The following is a 19,401-nucleotide window of genomic DNA, read 5'->3' as shown; positions in this document are numbered from 1 at the left end:
GCTTCGGCTAGTCTGAAATAAAATGGTTTGACACAAGCTTTATCTGAATGTGTCTTCATTTCTCTTCCTCTAATGAGGCACATTGAGACCTCACACCAGCATCAGGCTCTCTCTTACACAACATGTTTTCTGTTAAGTTGGTGTCACACCATACAAATTCTTCAGCAATTTTTAGTTGAAGCCTTCATTTACATAATCTTAGCAAGTTGTAGTGTGAACATGTAATTGCCAGTAATGTGCAATATCCCTACAACTTAGCTATAGTGGTCTGGGGCGCGCCATAACAAAATCAAACAGTTATAAAAGTTATAGGGGTGGGCGTGTGTGTATGGGAGTTGACAACCAATGAGTACTCAGTCAGCTGTAGGGTTGCACTATATACTAGAACTGAAAAAGTATCAAAAAAAAACATTTTTAAAATGGTGCAGTACCATTATTTTGGTAATTTTGGTAACAATAGTAGTTTTGAAAGACCTTGTGCTTAGCTCTTCATTTTTTCTTCTCTCCAACACACTGTACACTTCGTGTGGGACAACTCCAGCCCCTTCTTTTTGACAGACTATAGAATCCTATGGAACCGATGCTTGCAGCAAGGCATGGAGGCCCGCTGTACACTCAGCAGGGGACAATACCCCTAAACTACCCCCTTCCTTTTCAACATGATTTAGACTCGATGGTAGACAAACCACCCCAGCTGATCAACATGCTGGAAACTCCATGGGAACAGCCAGTGGCAATGCACTTGAGAATTCAAAGTGGAATCGTAGAAAGGAAGGGAGACGTGAGATTGTGTGGCAGAACAGGTGACCCATGCATTTTTGTGGTGGGATGGAGAGGAGTTATATGTTATTTGTTTCAGGTACTGAGGTCAGAAAGTTAGTATCGATACCAAAGTCAAAACTGTAGCACCGATCCATTTGTCAGAAGTAGAATGCATATTATTTGTCTGCAAAGAAAAAAAGGGAGATGGGTGTGTTATACTAGGAAACAGAAAACAGGCTATCTGATGGCTCATGCCTGTTTTACCTTATAAGAATGAAAAAAGGCAAAAGACATGTCTAAAGTCACCACACCTGAGAAACATTCCTACAGGCATTGGTGTTGTGAGGCAGCACGTTAATTAGTTGTCAAAATGCTGAGAGCTTGTGATACTTTGGTAGCTTAAAAAGTGCTGAGAAGTTATGAGGCAGCAATGTAATCTGTCATCTCCTTTGAGTGTTAGCAGTGCATTCTGACATCCTCTAGGTGATGAGACCCACCAGCTGCAGTCATTAGGTTTGACATGCTCTTTGACTCAATGTTAAGTAGAGTATTGTTGGCTTTACACAGACAGCAGAATTCAAAGTGCACTGCATGATTGAATTCTAGAAGCAGTGTAGGCCCAGAACCCTTAACGGCTACTGAATGTTTTGAAACAAGGTGCCTGGATAGGAGACCATCACTACAGTAAGCACACTCTCAAAGTAAAGCAACTGGTGTATATATTTGAGAACAGACAGACAGGCACAAGGAAAAACAGAGCGGGCTTCTTATAGTCAGAAGACATTCTATCCATCCCATTTCCTAGAAACCATCCAAGAAACAAAAGCCTTGATGGAATAATTGATACAAATGAAATAAGTTTGTATTTAGAAAGCGATAGACCATTTTACATTACATTTTGCTCCATCTCTTTTAACAATACACTGATCTTTATTCCATTTATTTCACAGCCTTCTTTCACAGATTCAAAACTGAACCTGTGTGAGTCTGGATGTGCATGTTTGGGTGCCTCCTGTGATAGACTAGCCCCATGTTCAGGGCTGATTTCTGAAGCGTCTGTGATATGTAGCAACAACCCTGATTTGGTTTGAGAATGTTAGATCACTAGTACACATCTATGCTTCTATCCATCATCTGAACCAAAAAAACATTTTCAAAGCTCCAGATTATTACAGAGCCAGTGCCTAGAAAGGAAACAACCATGAATATGAAAGCAGCCCATGAAAGCACTCACTCTAATACACACAGGTTTGGAATCACCAGTTAACCTAACCTGCAAGTATCTGGGCATGTGGGTGCAATGAAAAGTGAAGCAAAATGACACCTTTTATTGGCTAACTGAACGGATTAAAATTTGCAAGCTTTTGATGTAGCACATGCCCCTTCTTCAGGCAACACAAAAGAACACTAATACACAATGAAAATGTCCAAACTACACTCAATTACTGGGCATGAGTCTCAATGACGCTTAATCAATGAAGCAGGAGCACTATTCACTGCTACAACATGTCGTTCTTTTTCTGAAACCTCTAATTCCAGTTGAGGGTTCTGGTCTATCCTAGAAGAATCAGATGGCAAGCCGGAACTAAAACACTTTTTATTTGTGTTGTTTATTTATACAGCATATAAATTTAGTAGAGGGAATCTGTAAAACAGAGGCACATGCAAAGCCTAATACTGTCACAATTCCATGAAAGTCTATTAACATGATAAAAAATAACGCACAACGATAAGACTAAATCATTCATTTAAGTTACTGCTACAATTTACATGTAATGTTACTGGTTTGGGCTATTAGTGGGCTATGTCCTGCATGCTTAATTGCATACATAAAATGAAGCAAGATGTTCTTCCTTGATTATATGAAAACTTTTTCTCCATGGGTCATCTAGAAAATTACACCGATGGGAAGTCATAATACGATTAGCATCATTACACTCTCCGTTTGGAATTACAAACCTAATGTTAATGCTGTACAGCTTGACTGAGAGTATCAGGGAAAAAAAACATTTTTAAATGGTACATCCTCTGGGATTGTGTGGTAAGTGAAATTAAGACAAAAAAAACACAATGGTGCAGCACACCAGGTTCAATCCAGTAAAAACCATAGCAGATCAAGTGGCACCTTGCAGATGTGCATTCTGGGTTATTGCTTTGCTCCTATGTACAAAACATCTCAGTCTGGCCCTTACATAGCAAACAGATTCAACTCAAGCTTCATCATCCTCACACTATGAAGATATATACCTCTCCTTTAATGGAGTTATAGCTTTATTATTTAAAAAAGTAATGGAAACAAGCATAAAACATAATAATAAAGTAGTATATGAAGAATATGGTACATATTTGTCTTGAGCAAAGACCTCCCCAATTTTTATGATTTTGTAATATCTTAACACTGTCCAGAATTATATAGCCAAATTTAAAAACATCATTTTCTAACAGATTTGAATTAAGGAACTGGGTGTGATTGTGTTTTTAAAAGGGTCACTTAGAAAATGATATTAAAAGGAAGACTTACTCTGCATATACATTAATAAAAACAAAATAATATTTTTCACTAACTCTTTTTAATATCACCATAAAATGAAAAACACACACTAATCAATTCATATATGTGACACTCTCAGCAACTAGCCAATCAACTTGCAGTTTTTCACAAATGACTTTAAATGTTCCTATGGTAGTTGTCAAGGTACCTTCAAAGTTACAGTATCTGTCAAGCATTACTCTTACACTTGTCCTGAATTAGGAAAAGCTAAGCTAAAGTAAAGAAAAAAGTTAGGTGGAGTTGTCCACTGAAGGCATCCTCAGGACATGCAACCTTTTCAGGGTTCCTGGATGCCACAAAGGGGCACTGTCGGAGGAAGATCGCCCTGGTTCTCAAACAACCTGGAAGTGCCCCTTACAGATCAGGCCAGTCGCAGAAAGTGTTTCTCAGTCCAGAATAAAAAGAGCTCACTGCCTTATATTGAGGAGGCAGAAGGCAACACTCAACTGGACACAGAAAGAGGAGAAAGAATTACATTGTTTTGAATGATTATTGGCTGTGCTTCATTATAGGACATGCTTGGTGGATTAAAAATCCATTACATGAATCCATGTCTGGGATATCATTGGGTCTGGAGTTTGGGGCTCAGAGGTACCCTCTACTGGTTACACACTTTATATTACCATCTGACTGAAATTGCTTCAGGGACCTTTCATTCACTGAAATGATGAAAAGATGTATGTGCTACTGTTAGGGCTCATTTATACTTCATGTTCAGAACGTGTACGCACCCGCATTATGGCTGCCAGGCGTTCCCAGCATTCATTTGATGTGTCCTCTGAGCAGGTCCTCAGAAATTAATGCAACACGTGCTTGAGTTGCAGTAACAGCAAAAAGTCGGGGCGTAGTGTTCTAAAAGTTGGAATGTGATGTCAGAGTCTCTGGTTACTATCTACATGTGACAGAAAGCCGCTTTGCGGATCCTGCGAGATCAGTGTGCGAGCTTCGATGTTTGATGAATATTCCCAATCGTAATGACATTTTAAAAGTCTCACATATCGTCTTCTGTGCTGTCATTTTTTCTAGGGCTTCCTCCGGTCCTGACAGCAGCGGCAAACAGCAATAGATCGCCACACTGAACACATTAAATGTGTGATATTCCAACTCTCTGCACATTTAGAATCCTTAGATTTACAATATACTTGGTATCACTTTCATGATGAAATGCATTAAAGTATGTATGTTATATTTTACAGATAAATCAGTAATTTGGTTTAAATAATGAATATTGTTAATAATTACACACATGGGGGGGTGACACGGTGGCGGAGCGTTAGCGCTGCTGTCTTGCAGGGAGTCACGTTGCTGATATTCCCTGCCTGGAGTTTACATGTCTTCCTGCTGGGTTTCTTCAGTGTGCTCCAATTTCCTTCCAAAGATATGTAGATTTGGTGACACTAAAATAATGCTAGTGTATGTGAGTGCTTATATTCACCTTGCGATGAGCCGATACTTCGTCCAGGTTTTGTTTCTGCTTCGTGCCCAATGCTAGCCTAAATGGACAAATCCCTGGACTGATGGATTAAATCATTAAACATCCTTTTCACAGATACTGTGGTAAGGTGTCATCGGAATTTAATGGGTGTTCCAGGCAATTCACAACACAGCCGAAGCCAAACCTGTTATCACCGTGATAATATCTCGCACTGCCACCTGGTGGATTCCTCCAGATTTACGTAAAGTACACGCACAAGTATAAACAGTACAATGCTTGCGTAGCAGGAGCGTCCGCTGCAGAATGTGTCGCGTCTCGTGAAGTATAAACCCGGCCTTAGATGTTGCTGGATGTGGAGGGTCTGTGTCTCATTGTAGGTCAAATTTCTTAAACTTAAAATTTTAAGATTTAAAATCTGTGCTTAAGTCTGAGCTAATATTGTAGGCCGCATCCAAACATGATAGATAGCAGATCATTGTGGCACTTTGCTAATAAATTAAATTATCAGAGAAATAATGAGTCATTATACCTAAACATAATGGAGCCATGAAGTTGTGTTTAGTGTAAGGGAAAGATTGTGTACATGTCTGTAGCATAGATTTCTACATAAGTTAACCTGCTTTTATTTTTTACTTTTACATTCAATATTGCAATGATCAGTACTTTAATTTTCCACAACTTCTGCCACACAAATTTTACTCGCTCTTTCTAAGCATGAATAAGTGGACTACATCAATGATGGAGTTGAGATGAGCTTGAAAAAAATACAGTGAGGCTCAGAGGAAAAAAGTTTAGAACAGGTAGAGACAGCTCTGCAGTTTGAAATGGCTTGATTTTCCCCGGGGTACCGGTGCAAACAGTACATCATCTATAAAAAAAAATGTGCCTGCAACATGACCTCACACCTCCCCAGTAAAGCAAGACCCTGCCACCCAAAGTTCCATAAAATCTTTGCGGTTCCATCACATACAGTATAAGCAGGCAAGCAGCAGGTGGAAGGAGATATCAGATGCAGTGCCTCACTGTAATGCTGAACACACTTTTACTTACTTAATTTGTACCCTAAAAATTGAATTTGTACTCTTACTTTTTCTATGGTCAAATAATTACACTAACCAGTAATTTACAGCAAAAACTCGTTTCAGGTTTATCAGAGGTAAGAAATACCACTCTACGGCAATAGGGGGCACAATCATTAACATTTTGGTCTCTTCTGTCATCTACAGAAGGTAGAAGATGCCCACTGAGGGAAATTGACTCCACCCCTAATGGCTGGAGGATTATAAAAGAATGGACATCCAGCAGAATGGCATCTCAGATTGGACCCACATTGTGATCAGCATGGAGATCATGAAGATGACCTGATTGAGTTTGGTTAAGAGAAGACTAAGATCTCTTTTAGTTTACCCCATTTTCTCACTGTTTATATGCCATGGAGCGCCCTTCTTGTTTATCTTTATTTTCATGGATTAAAAAAAGATGACTCGGCTAGCACCCCAACACTTTCTAGACGTGAATGTGTCCTTTCAGTCATTCATAGAAGATGTGTCTATGCATCAGAAGTCCAAACTTGTCCATTTCACATCCTCCCCAACCTGTATTTGTAACAGGAATAAGAGCAGCAACCTTCATAGTTTTCCTTTGAGTGAATTATTGTTATTAATGCTTGTATATCAGTTATTGGGTAAACATCAATATTGACAATTTTATTTTTGGTTTGAGCTTTTTTATAAATTTATTTAGCAAGTAAATTGCACATCCTATTTGCAAAAGTTTTGGATGTTCTACATATAGCCATAGTTTCCATTAACATAAATATGATGTCTTGGTGATTTCTGAACCTGTTAAGTTATTATAAGTTGGAGGAAGTCAAATATACCACCATGCTACTTTTTGAACAAAGGAGAGTAACATGATAATGAAGTTACAATTAACTAAATAAACATTTTTGTGATTTTATGCAAAATTTTAATAGAGACATGTTAACTTACAGTATTTTGGGATTTAAAGTAGAATTATATACTTGCCTATATAGTGCTGATCTTCAACCTTGAAGGCGATTTGAGAAAACAAAATCACACTAAATCAAATATCAGGTCAAAATGATCTCAGTATCAATTTAAGTCCATGTTGCCCAGTCATACTTACCTGCTTCAATTTCAAGAAGAGGAAAGTTGAGCTCCTGCAAAAGACGTTCGTGCAAAACACTACACAGACACAGAGATGAGCTCAGGATGGTTGGGGCAGGGCAGAAGCCAGACTGTCAGCATATAATGAAAACTACTGCTACATTCAGTTTCAGTAAGGGACAGTACTTACCTTGTATTTTTTCATTAAATAAATAACGTATATTATTATTATTAACAAAATTAAAAAAAAAATGCACAAGCAAAGTCATACCTTCCTTATATGGGTAACACTGGGCCATTCAATCCCACCTACATCTGACCTTGACCCATTCCCATGAGAGCAGGTGCTTCACTGTTTTGCTGTCAGGAGCGGCTACTGTACATGTTTAAATATCCATTTTCAATGTAAAATTGAAACAGTAAACTAGTTCGTAGTTGGAAGTCATACAGAAATGTTTCCCTGTTGTAAGATAGACAAGTTCACAAATCTGCTAATGCTTTTCAAAGAAAGATTTGGAAATTTCCAAAATGTGTACAGCATGCTTTATTCAGGATATCTCAATGAAAATGTAACTGTCTGGACAAATTTCCTTGAAGAATAAGTGGCAAAATTTTAACAAAATCAGTCCACAGGGAGTCAAGATGTTTAATTTATATAGGCAGACAGACTGACAGACATGGCTATTGCAGTAGGTGCTTTTCCTATTATATGTGAATGTACTTAAAAATACTTAGATTATTGCAGTAATTATATGAATGTTTGCTAGACATTTTTACAGTGGAAAAGGTTAGCACTCCATAGCATGTTAGATAAGGATATGATAAATTAATGGGGAAAATAAATATCTTGCTGTTGATTTTCTGAACCTGTTTTGCCTATTATAGGGATGCAGAAAACAAGAGCCTAACTAGACTTGATTGTGTACAAATTAGGAATCAACCATGATAGGGGGACAAGTCCATCTTGGGTTACACTTATACACACCTCCAAGAGGCCAAACTCATTTTGGAGTAATTTAAAATCTCCAATGAACTTAAAACACCTGTCTTTAGGAAGTTACAGGATTTAAGAGTCCCAATGTTAAAAAACAACAAAATATGTGTAAAAAAAGAGATAAAGTATCAGTTCCACATTGGCATTGTCCAAGCTAGGAAATTAATTCATGACCCTAAAGTTGTGATGCAGCAACAATAACCACTACACTACTGTGTAGCCCCTCTAAATAACAATATAACATAACACATTATTCACAAATCATTGTAATCCAAACTTGGGTTTGCAAAGGTTGCAGCATATCCTCCCAGTGCTGGGCACAATGCAGGAAACAGCTCTAAGCAGGCAACTAGTCCATCACAGTGTCCACATATGCGTAAATTCACATTCATACTTAGCTAGAGACCAATTTGAAATCGCCAGTTGTCCTAACCTGCATGTATGTAGGGATTTAGATGACCAGATGTGTCATTTAGACATAATATATTGGATCTGTGAAGCAGCAATACCATGATTCCCTATTTGAATATTATATAAATATTATATATTCTATATCTATCCATCCATTCATCAATCTGTCTTCTAAACCTGCTTATTCAGAGTAGGGTTGTGGAGAATTTCGAACAAGCATTAAGTGCAAGGCAGGAATGATCCAAAGATGAGGCACAAATCCATCTCATGTTCATATTCTACTAGCTGAAATAGACAGCACTGCCAGTATAAATAAACCAAGGAAAAATGTCTTTTGGTAATTCTACAAGGCTAAACAGAACTCATGAAGAGACAAAAAGACATACTCTTACACAAAAGCTCTAACAAAAGTTCTAGTTCCGCAGTTCGTTTTCGAGAGCCCTTTAGGGGAATTACTGCTTGTAGTTCACTTGCAACTGCTCGTCCTGAAGTCAAGCCAGCGGAGCACCAAAAGAAAGTAGGCCCGTTGCGCTGGAACCGCCACTGTAACAGTGCATTGAAGACCACTCCGTTAGGCTACGTGGAGTAAGAGCCTGGATAGCTCAGTCGGTAGAGCATCAGACTTTTAATCTGAGGGTCCAGGGTTCAAGTCCCTGTTTGGGTGTGTGGCTCTTGCCTTTAGCAGAAATGACGGTGAAGCCTAGATCCTGTTAGGGGCAAAAAGCTGTACCGTGAGAAAGGAAACAAAGTCCAATGAGAGCCGCGACGGTGGGGCTTGATTAAAGCTGGAATTTCGCCTCGATGAGATGCACGTGACTGGATCCTCCAGCCCAATGGGACATGCGACATTCCTTGTGGAGTGTTTGTTGGTTTTTCCGGTCGGCTGTTTCGGTAAGAAAGGAGAGCCGATATTCCACAGGTGCATGGACAAAAAAATGCATTGTTTCCGGTGAACCGGTTCCTACACGATCACATCATATCATTGCCCCAGAGCCCGGATAGCTCAGTCGGTAGAGCATCAGACTTTTAATCTGAGGGTCCAGGGTTCAAGTCCCTGTTCGGGCGAGTTGTCCTTATACTGCACGAAGCTCGTGGCAAGATAAAGCCATACCTCTTAAAAACGCCAACCATAAGACACCTGCAGAATAGATCAAAGCAGTGGCAAGGGTCATGGAAGGCACCAGTGGTGTAGTGGTATCATGCAAGATTCCCATTCTTGCGACCTGGGTTCGATTCCTGGCTGGCGCAGTGATTTTAGAAAGAAACCGCCGTAAATCAGCTTGGAACTTTGCCGGGAAGGAATGGGCAGCACGTTACGCAATTTCCTGTCTGTCGGTAGTTCCGCAGTTCATTTTCGAGAGCCCTTTAGGGGAATGACTGCTTGCAGTTCACTTGCAACTGCTCGTCCTGAAGTCGAGCCAGCGGAGCACCAAAAGAAAGTAGGCTTGTTGCGCTGGAACCGCCACCGTAACAGTGCATTGAAGACCACTCTGTTAGGCTACGTGGAGTAAGAGCCCGGATAGCTCAGTCGGTAGAGCATCAGACTTTTAATCTGAGGGTCCAGGGTTCAAGTCCCTGCTCGGGTGTGTGGCTCTTGCCTTTAGCAGAAATGACGGTGAGGCCTAGATCCTGTTAGGGGCAAAAAGCTGTACCGTGAGAAAGGCAACAAAGTCCAATGAGAGCCGCAACGGTGGGGCTTGATTAAAGCTGGAATTTCGCCTCGATGAGATGCACGTGACTGGATCCTCCAGCCCAATGGGACATGCGACATTCCTCGTGGAGTGTTTGTTGGTTTTTTCGGTCGGCTGTTTCGGTATTCCGATATTCCACAGGTGCATGGACAAAAAAACAACTAACTCTAACAACTGAAAAACTGTAGCAAACAGAATAAGTCCTGAGCCCAAAATCTTCTGCAAGATGATCTCTTTCTTGTACAGTATAAAACATTATTATTAGTAAGGATAGTATACACTGTATGTATGGTAATGGGGACCTTAAGGTGAGGGGTGACTTGTCCGGGTTAGTGGCCAGGATGCTGAAACAATGGAAGGATAGGAGAGGAACATTGATTTTGAAAATGTGGCCACATGGTGGGGAAGCTATCAAGGACCCCCTGGGCTGCTAGAAATTGCTTTGGGGAGGAACTTGTATTTAATAGGTGCTTTACCTAACCCAGAAGTGCTTCTTGGCTGTACCACAAGTGTATGAAAGCACTTCTGGGATGGCCTTTAAAAGGAGGCTTCTGTGCCCAGTCAGTTAAATTTGCAGTGGGGAGGTTGGGAGTGGCAAGGGTTCCGTAGTATGAAAAGAAGAGAAGATGGAAGGCATTGTAAGTAAGCCAGTCACAGGGTGGTACTTTTGTATAATAAAATGTATTATATCTGGCATGGTTGTAATAATAATAATAATAATAATAATAATTCTTTGCATTTATATAGCGCTTTTCTCACTACTCAAACTTCTCAGCAATTGCAGGTTAAGTGCCTTGCTCAAGGGCCCAACAGAGCAGCGTCCCTTTTGGCATTTACGGGATTCAAACCGGCAGCCTTCTGATTGCCAGTGCAGATCCCTAGCCTCAGAGCCAGAGTTCTAAATTTGGAGTGTGGAACACCCCTACAGTCCATAATATTGTTTACTATACTACTGTATAATAATATAGTATAGCATAGTATATACTACTGTACAATAAGAGAACAGAACAAGACTGAAGGATTGCTTCATTTGTAAGTAAAATCAATTAGCATCATTTTAGATTTCCTGCATTTCACAATGTTCTTTCTGTTTCAAGACAATAATGCAAACCTGTGTGAAAAACAAAGAAAAGTAATTGAATTTCTGGATTAGATGGCAACTCCCTTCTAACTACATATGTTCACAGGCACAATGTGAAAACCAGTGCTTAATAAAAATAACATGCTGGATTAACACTACACACAGTGTGCTGGTATCCTTAAAGAATTTAATGATGAATTCATACTATATACTACCAAACTGTACATAAAAGAGACAATGAAATACTCTATGGAGGCTCATAATAACCCATTAAAAATACAAGATATGAGCATTACTATGCACTAGTATAAAAAGATCAAATACAAATACTCTGCAGGGCCTCCAGGGCAAAACACAAGGAGGTTGGGCTGTGTGGTCTGTGTATAATTCCACATTAAACATGCTGCAGGCTGCTTAACCTCCAACAGCGAAAAGCAGCTTGGTGATATTACCCTGAAGCCAGTTCTGATAAACTACTTCTTGGAGCACACCTAGTCTTATTATGTATGCCAGATCAACTTGGCTCTTACAAAAGGCTTATTTATCTGCCAGCTCTTGGATCGCTCTCACATTACCAGCTGTAAAGGTATTAATAAAGAGCAGGAGCTTGGCAGAAGACTTAAACACATGTGCAGCCCAGACAGTACAGAAGGCTCTAGAAGGACTCATTATTGAACATACATCTTAATGTACGTTTAGTGTACATTGAAACTCCTAACCCTCACTGGGTCACTAATAAGAAAGAATTTCTTACAATTACCTAATAAATTCAAATATTACAGCAGTCATGTACTTTGGTGGTCTAAAAATAAAAAGCCATCAAAGGTCAAACTAATCATTTGTGATCAATAAGCTGACTAGTGACTTATGTCTGCATGTAGACAGAACATCCGATAGGTCACATGGCCATGGAGGTGAACAAGTACAGAGCAAATAAGTCATGAAATAGCCGTGAAACATTGAAAGCAAATTTTCAGAGACACTAATTTAATAGAAATGCAACACAGGACAGTCCAGATGCAAGTGTTTTACCCTAGGTCATCATATGACAGTCTAAAAAAAGAGTACTTGGGGTTTTAAAAAATGTAATATGGGTTAATCTCCATATTGTGTTTTTGTGCACAGTGGAGAAAGGCCATGGAACTTCATATGATAGTCTTCATCTCAGAAGCAATTCTGGAACAGCCCTGGCTTTCTCTCTGAGAAGGAGGATCACCTTATATTGTATTTAATGTGCCTTTCTAGACTCTTGTTTGCTCACCACAGGAATATTAATTAATCATTATTTTAAATTTTTAGATATATTTTTTACTTTTCCCCAAGCTACCATTTGCAATGACCATATCAATATTATATTCATATTCATTCACTGGACACTGACGTCCAATGATGTATTACATCATCAAAACCCTCCTATAAACATTGCTGAATTTCTTCTTGGAACAAAAAGTATTATCTATTATGGCATTGTACATGTTTTACCAACCAAGCAGTAGAGCAAACTAAAAGTTGTTTCAAGAAAACTTTAGTGTTAGAGGTTTTGCTGAATTTTTCTGACATTGCTTGTGCTTTGCATATTGGGTTTTGGTAATCAGTTTCTTAATCCGTTTCTCAGCATACTGAACTTCAGCCTACCTTTTGACTCTCATTCTTTCATACCCTCTTGTCATTTTGATCTCACATTACATGGCTTGGTTATTTGACAGACACTTTATCATGGGCTTACTTTTGTGTGGGTTTATATATTTGTGGAGTACTAGTTTTGTTTGCTGTAATAGACTCAGTTACCACCCAGGGTTGCTATGTACTTTACAACAACAACAACCTTTATTTATATAGCACATTTTCATACAAATAATGTAGCTCAAAGTGCTTTACATGATGAAGAAAAGAGATAAAAAAAGACAGACAAAGTAAGAATTAAAATAAGACAACACTAATTAACACAGAATAAGAATAAGGTCTGAAGGCCAGGGAGGACATAAAAAGCAAAAAAATAAAAACTCGAAGTGCGTTTGTCTGATCTGTCAATCTATCATTGCTATTCCAAAGAAGGAAAAATGTGGAAAGGCACTTTCGAACTGTTCATAAAAACTATGAAACTGACTTTCTTCGGAAAAGCGATCTGAGAAAGAGAAAAGGAGAGGGAAGTAAAATCGCAGTTAATCGGACAGCCGTCATTTTTCACTTGGCTGAATTCAGAAGCAAAGGCAGACACCGAAGCATTGTTCCGGGTGAGTCACTTGATCATTAAGCACAAGAAGTCCTTCCACGATGAAGAGATGATATAAGAGGCCTTCGTTGAGGCAGATGGCTAGGGAGAAATTCCTGCTGAGATTTCGAGACCCCTGGCCAGAGATAAAGGAGTTTCTCCTTGTCATTAAACACGCAGAATGCAAGCAACTTAATGACGATCAATGGCCGCTAGACTTGCCATTTTTTTCCCAATCGGACCAACATGTTAAATGAGCTTAATTTACAGCTGCCAGGAAAAGAGAACTCCATGGTCAATGTGATTAGCTCAGTTAATGCTTTCAAACGAAAAATGCAACATCTGTCCTCAAGCTACAGTGCCATGATTTGGGGAACATCAAAAACCTCGCGTCAGAACTGGAGATGCAATGGAAGGCATGTGCGCAACTTGACAGTATATGCTACAGAGCAGATTGACAGACAGTTTCAAGACTTTGCTTTACTTGAGCCAATCGCTACATTTAAGTGCTATCCATTGTGACAGAGTGGGGCACTATCACTCCCTTGAACCCTTATCCAAGATGCCAGACACCAGATAAAAGTCCAAAAGTAGACTTTATTAATTAACAGTAGTGCACAAAGCACCCTCCTCTCCACAATACTCATAAATAGCTATCAAATACACAATAAACACAATCCTCCACTCCCAGACGCGTTGCCACCCTTCAACCCAGTTGAGCTCACCCGTCTGGGATTTCCCAGGGTCCTTTATAGTCCATGACCCGGAAGTGCTTCTGAACCCCCAGTTCATGTGATTTCCTAGCACTTCCGGGTCAGATCAAATCTCTTCTTTTTCATCCCAGAAGCACGTCATTTCCTCTGTCCATGTGACTAGGACGTACTCCCAGGTTATAGGGCAAATATAAGTCTTTGAGCCTCCCTGCAGCGTCCCCTTGCGGCCCCAATGGTATCCAGCAGGGCTGTAATGGAAAACTCCAATATCCATGATGCCCTGCTGGAATTCAGGGCACCTCCATGCTGCCGGAAGGGTTCCATCTAGCGGCGTGGTAGTATTGGCCGGGATGAACGGCCGGCTATTGTCCACACCATTTAGGGAAGATGTTGAGGGTAATTCACTCGCATCAGAAATTGCAACACTGTTTCACCTAAAACTCCTCTACAGTGGAGGATGAGATTTTGACACTACAGGATGACATTCAGCTGAAGTCTGGGGATCTTTGACAGTTTTGGACCTTACTCACAGAGGAAGAGTACCCAAACATGAGGAAACGTGCTACCTCCTTGACTGCATTTTCAGCTGTATTTATTTATGCTGAGTCAGCCTTTTCCCACATGATTATTAAGTCCAAATACCGTAGTGACCATAAATCTATTGAATTGTTATTGTGCCATAAAGGTTATTCAGTTATGCAAGGTACGCCAGCATATATATATATATATGTTATATAACATTTTTAATGTAGGTAGATCATTTTGACCTGGTCATTTTAAAAGTAGCTCGCAAGCCGCAAAAGTGTGGGCACCCCTCATCTACTTCACACTCACCACACATACAGTGTACATATGCTACTGACAGTAGTCTAAGTGAGTACACTATAAAATTCTCTAAGGAAACCAGAAACTGTGTTATAGCTACCTACAGTAATTTCATGTTAATATTCTATCGAAGTCCTAATGAAAATATAGAAATGCATTCCAGAAAGTAATAGGCTTATCACCACCTTATTACTGCTATGTTATGTTCAAATACTCAAAGCTTTTATGTCAGAGATAATCAGTGATAATTACAAACCTAACATTTTCAGCAAAGTGAGTGTTGCATTTTAGTCGCACAACGTACTCTGATATCACTAGCTATCATGCGCTCATTAACAATCAGTACCACAAGCTGCCTTCATGATTTGTAAAAACCTGCTACGTCTCATTAAAATCCCACACAACTCAATCACATTGTTCACTGGGGGGTTTGTTAATTGAAAGTTGAACTGGAAATGAATGTATCAACTGAACTAACTGCAAAGACAATTTTTATTTTTGTTTGTTAATTTGTAGATTACACCACATCTTAAAATCTATCTATCTATCTTATATATATATATATATATATATATATATATATATATATATATATATATATATATATATATAGTAAATAAAATGCAAAGGGTTGTCTTTCTGTCATGCTAAAACTCGTGAACACTTGATCCCAATCGAGAGCTTCTATTGTTGTATGCTTAATGCAGGCTACCTGGAAATTTGGCTTGGGGTCCTTCTTCACAGCAGTCCCGTGCCAAAGCCGACAGGAAAAGCATAGCAAAGCAGTCATGCAGCATTGTTGACAAGAAAATAATCGCAGAGAGATGTGCTGACAGTGAAGCACACTTCACAGGCCGACTGATTGTTTTTATTGCAGGTGCCTGTCATACAAACCAAGACAAAATCATAAATGACCAAAGAACTGGAGGCGCAGGCTTCCTCCAACACATTATTGGGCTTGGTTCCTTTGAACATAGAGCAGCAGTGTGGCTACACAATATGGCGGACAAGAAAACCTCAGCTGTGTGAGCATGCAAACTTGTTAGTCATGAAATGAGCTACGGCAACCTCAATTAAGTGACATGTGGTGCAGTGTTTCATAAGAGGTGTATACCCACTAGTATAAAATGTTATAATAAAGTCTTCTTTAATTGTCATTCAGTTTACACTACAACAGCTTCCCTCTTTTAGACTTACAATAGCTGCAGTGCTTGTAACCACAAGGGGGCACCGGTGAGCCCCAAACCACAGATCCAACAATACACCACACATTAACGGAATGAAATTAAGGATTTTTATTCTTCTCCCAGGTACTACACAGAATCCTCGCCCAACGTAACCCACAATTATACAATAAATGACCAATGAACTAACTTCTCCTCTACCTCCGTTAACTTTCGCTTCCTTTTATGCCGGACACAGGAATGCTTCCGGTGCTGTTCTGTATGCTCTAGGAAGCACTTCCAGGCCATAGACAAAGTAGGCTGGTCCTCCTCTGACAGTGCCCTCTACCGATCCCAAGGGACCCCTACAGGACTGCACTTCTGAACTCCATCTCCCTAGAACCACTGCCACTTAGGACATGAGGGATGGAACCACTCCCATGTTCCGGCTTCTGCTGGTCCATACCAGCTGGAAATGAGTTATCTTTTCACCTAGCCTGTCAATCTGTCCATTGTCCCTCTCGGGCCTCGTATCCAGTTAATAACCCAAGCTCCGCCCTGGTTGGGATTCCCAAAGAAGAATAAGCAATATGGCAGAAGATATTTGAACACAGGTTCTTTGTAAATATTTAAAAGTGCAAGTACTTCTCATTAGAGATGGACACAATCCACAGATTTTGTCCAACTCTGGTGGCAGAGTGAGTGGATGGCGGCAGTGGTAATTGCAATGCAACGTAATCTGATTTGTACCTCTTGTCATTGTAAGTGGTGGTCCTCCCAGAAGAATGTTGCCAAAGCCACATCAGCTACACGAATATGTCCAGCACCAGTACTGAGGACTGATCAGCTGATGCCAGTACCTCACTTTCGTTTTCAATCTTGATCTCCAGATCCCCTCAACCAAAATTGCAGTCTGACAAGTCAGAGTCCAATTCAGCAATAATACATAACACACTGTCCACCAAGTATTTTGCTTTGCAGATTTGCTTTGCTCTCTCATCAGACTCCGTTGCCGTTTTTGTCATTATTTGCTCATTGCTACTCACATACACACAGGGATTAGACATCAAGTCAATGAGTCTAACATTCCTTGAAGCAAAGAGAGTCTACCTTTACTGTAACAGCAAGTTTGTTTGACGTTTACAACTGATTATCACTGATATATCAACTGATATCTGCCCTCAACCCCTCTTGCTGACAAAAGTCGACATCCGCCCTAAAAGAGTTAACTATCTTTTATTTTAGAAATCCTGTTGCAACCCCACACCACTTTATTGCAACTCCCCAGGAGGTTGTGACCTACACTTTGGAAACCACTGTGTTAGATCATTGGCTTTTTAATGGGCAAAATCCTTATTAGATATGTTATGTTGAAATAATAAAACTCATAGCCATACATTTTCTTTACAGTATCTTGTGAAAGAAAACTTAAGTGCTTGCAATCTATAAAGTGTTAAAAGCTGTTTTTGCTATAATGGCAGGTTATTCATACAGGCGTCTGTCATAAGACAGGTTGCAGTAAGTTGACATAAGACAACTTCCTTCTTTAGGAACGCGTCTGTTGGACAAGAAAGATGACCTTTCATTCTTTGGGGCCCCTCTTGACACGAACATAAAAAAGAAACGGCTAGCCGATTTGTGTAATATAAGATGAAATGCGTAGATGCTGTTTCATAAGTAAGGAGAAGGGAGGAAAATTAATATTAAAAGCCAATTGAAACAGGGGAACTTTGCTCTTCTGCATGAATCCATGTGCTCATCTGTGACTGAATAAAGACTGATTGATTGAACTATTCCTGTCTTCCTAGGGGGTTACTTCCACAATTTGCTGAGGCATTACACATTACTTTACTAATTCATCCCTTCATCCTTATTCCCTCATCTCCCCACAAAATGATATTCTATGAATCGAGATCATAGAATTGTTGCCTTAAAATTAAACATAAAACTCACATGACTAAAACAGCCAGCATTTAGACAAGCAGAATCTGTAATGATGATGTTTGCTCTTGATGGCACTGAGTCACTGATAACTAATACCATGGCTGATGCTGATGCTGTTCAGTACCCTGGGAGCAACAGTAGCTGCTCCTTTTCTTCCAGATGATTGAAGCATAGACTACAATAATAAGATGACTTTGCTTTCAAATGGTGACCTTCTAACTGGCTTGCACTCTTGGTCACATTATTTCTATAATCATTGTGAGCTCTTTAATACTTGTGAAATGAAAGAAAGGAGACAAAATATTCTCTTCATGTTTATCTAATGAATTATTTAAGAATGTATTCGCACACATTTATTGCTGATATTTTAATTATTACTGTAACGTTTACTTTTCATATAAGCACACTGAAATGTTTTACAGATGGAGTACATTTATTTTATATTTATTTTTCTCTTTTCATGTTGCATTGTTTGGCAAGCAATCTTCCATTCTCATTACAAAAGAAAACCCTTGAGCATACTTAAATTGTCAACTCTTATAATCTTTTTGTAATTGTCAGAATTTGTTTAGACTTCCGAGGTACTTTTGCTCCTTATTTTTCCGTCTTGTTAAATAAGATTTTATTTGCACTCCAGTTTGTTTGTTATATTTTTCCTTATCCCTTTTTCCACATTTTCTTCATTAGCAGGTAGTTTATTTTTCAGGAAATTACACACCATACAAGTATTCCTTACTTGTATCCCTGTCATTCTTTTAATTCTTGGCAAATCAGAGGCATGGTTGTGTATATTAGAATATTATTTTAATACACCTGATGCACATCCATCTATTCATTATCCAACCTGCTATATCCTAACTACAGGGTCACGGGGGTCTGCTGGAGCCAAACCCAGCCAACACAGGGCACAAGGCAGGAAACAAACCCTGGGCAGGGAACCAGCCCACCACAGGGCACACACACCCACACACATTAGGGACGATTTAGAATTGCCAATGCACCTAATCTGCATGTCTTTGGATTGTGGGAGGAAACTGGAGTACCCAGAGGAAACCCACGCAGACACGGGGAGAACATGTGAACCTGGGTCTCCTACTGCGAGGCAGTAGTGCTACCACTGTGTCACTATGCCGCCCTCCTGATGCACATGACACATATTAAATTACACTTTACTTCAGACTTTCTGCATGCGCTGGCACAGTGAAAAAATAGTGATGGAAAAAGGAGGAAAAACAGTTGTCATATATAAAATCTTGCTTAGACTCCATGCTAAAAAAAATGTTATGCTCAAAGGGCAGAAACAGCAAAAATCAGATTTATATAACCATAGGTCCCAGGCCAAGTTCTTTTCTAAATCTCAAATTAACTTTAAACTATAAATGCATGCACTCCCAATCCCATCCCACCAGTAACCATGTATGTCTTAAAAAAATCTCTTTTTTTGAATATTCACGATCTAATCAGCATATAAATTTGGCAATGTTCTTGAG

At 39.5% G+C, this 19,401-nt stretch overlaps 1 protein-coding gene and 4 non-coding genes across 6 annotated transcripts in view; 4 read left to right on the top strand and 1 right to left on the bottom strand.

Annotated features, from left to right (window-relative positions):
* The window catches only part of nkain4 (sodium/potassium transporting ATPase interacting 4), a 240,531-nt gene that overhangs the window by 202,101 nt on the left and 19,029 nt on the right, over positions 1-19,401 (bottom strand). The window lies entirely within an intron of this gene.
* On the top strand, positions 8,874-8,946 carry trnak-uuu. The gene has a single exon. It is a non-coding gene; the product is annotated as a tRNA-Lys (tRNA).
* On the top strand, positions 9,275-9,347 carry trnak-uuu. Its single transcript has one exon. It is a non-coding gene; the product is annotated as a tRNA-Lys (tRNA).
* Positions 9,460-9,530, top strand: trnag-ccc. Its single transcript has one exon. It is a non-coding gene; the product is annotated as a tRNA-Gly (tRNA).
* trnak-uuu lies at positions 9,796-9,868 on the top strand. Its single transcript has one exon. It is a non-coding gene; the product is annotated as a tRNA-Lys (tRNA).

The sequence above is a fragment of the Polypterus senegalus genome, chromosome 14 (assembly GCF_016835505.1).
Source record: "Polypterus senegalus isolate Bchr_013 chromosome 14, ASM1683550v1, whole genome shotgun sequence".
Lineage (NCBI taxonomy): Eukaryota > Metazoa > Chordata > Cladistia > Polypteriformes > Polypteridae > Polypterus > Polypterus senegalus.
This window is presented reverse-complemented; position numbering and strand designations above follow the sequence as displayed.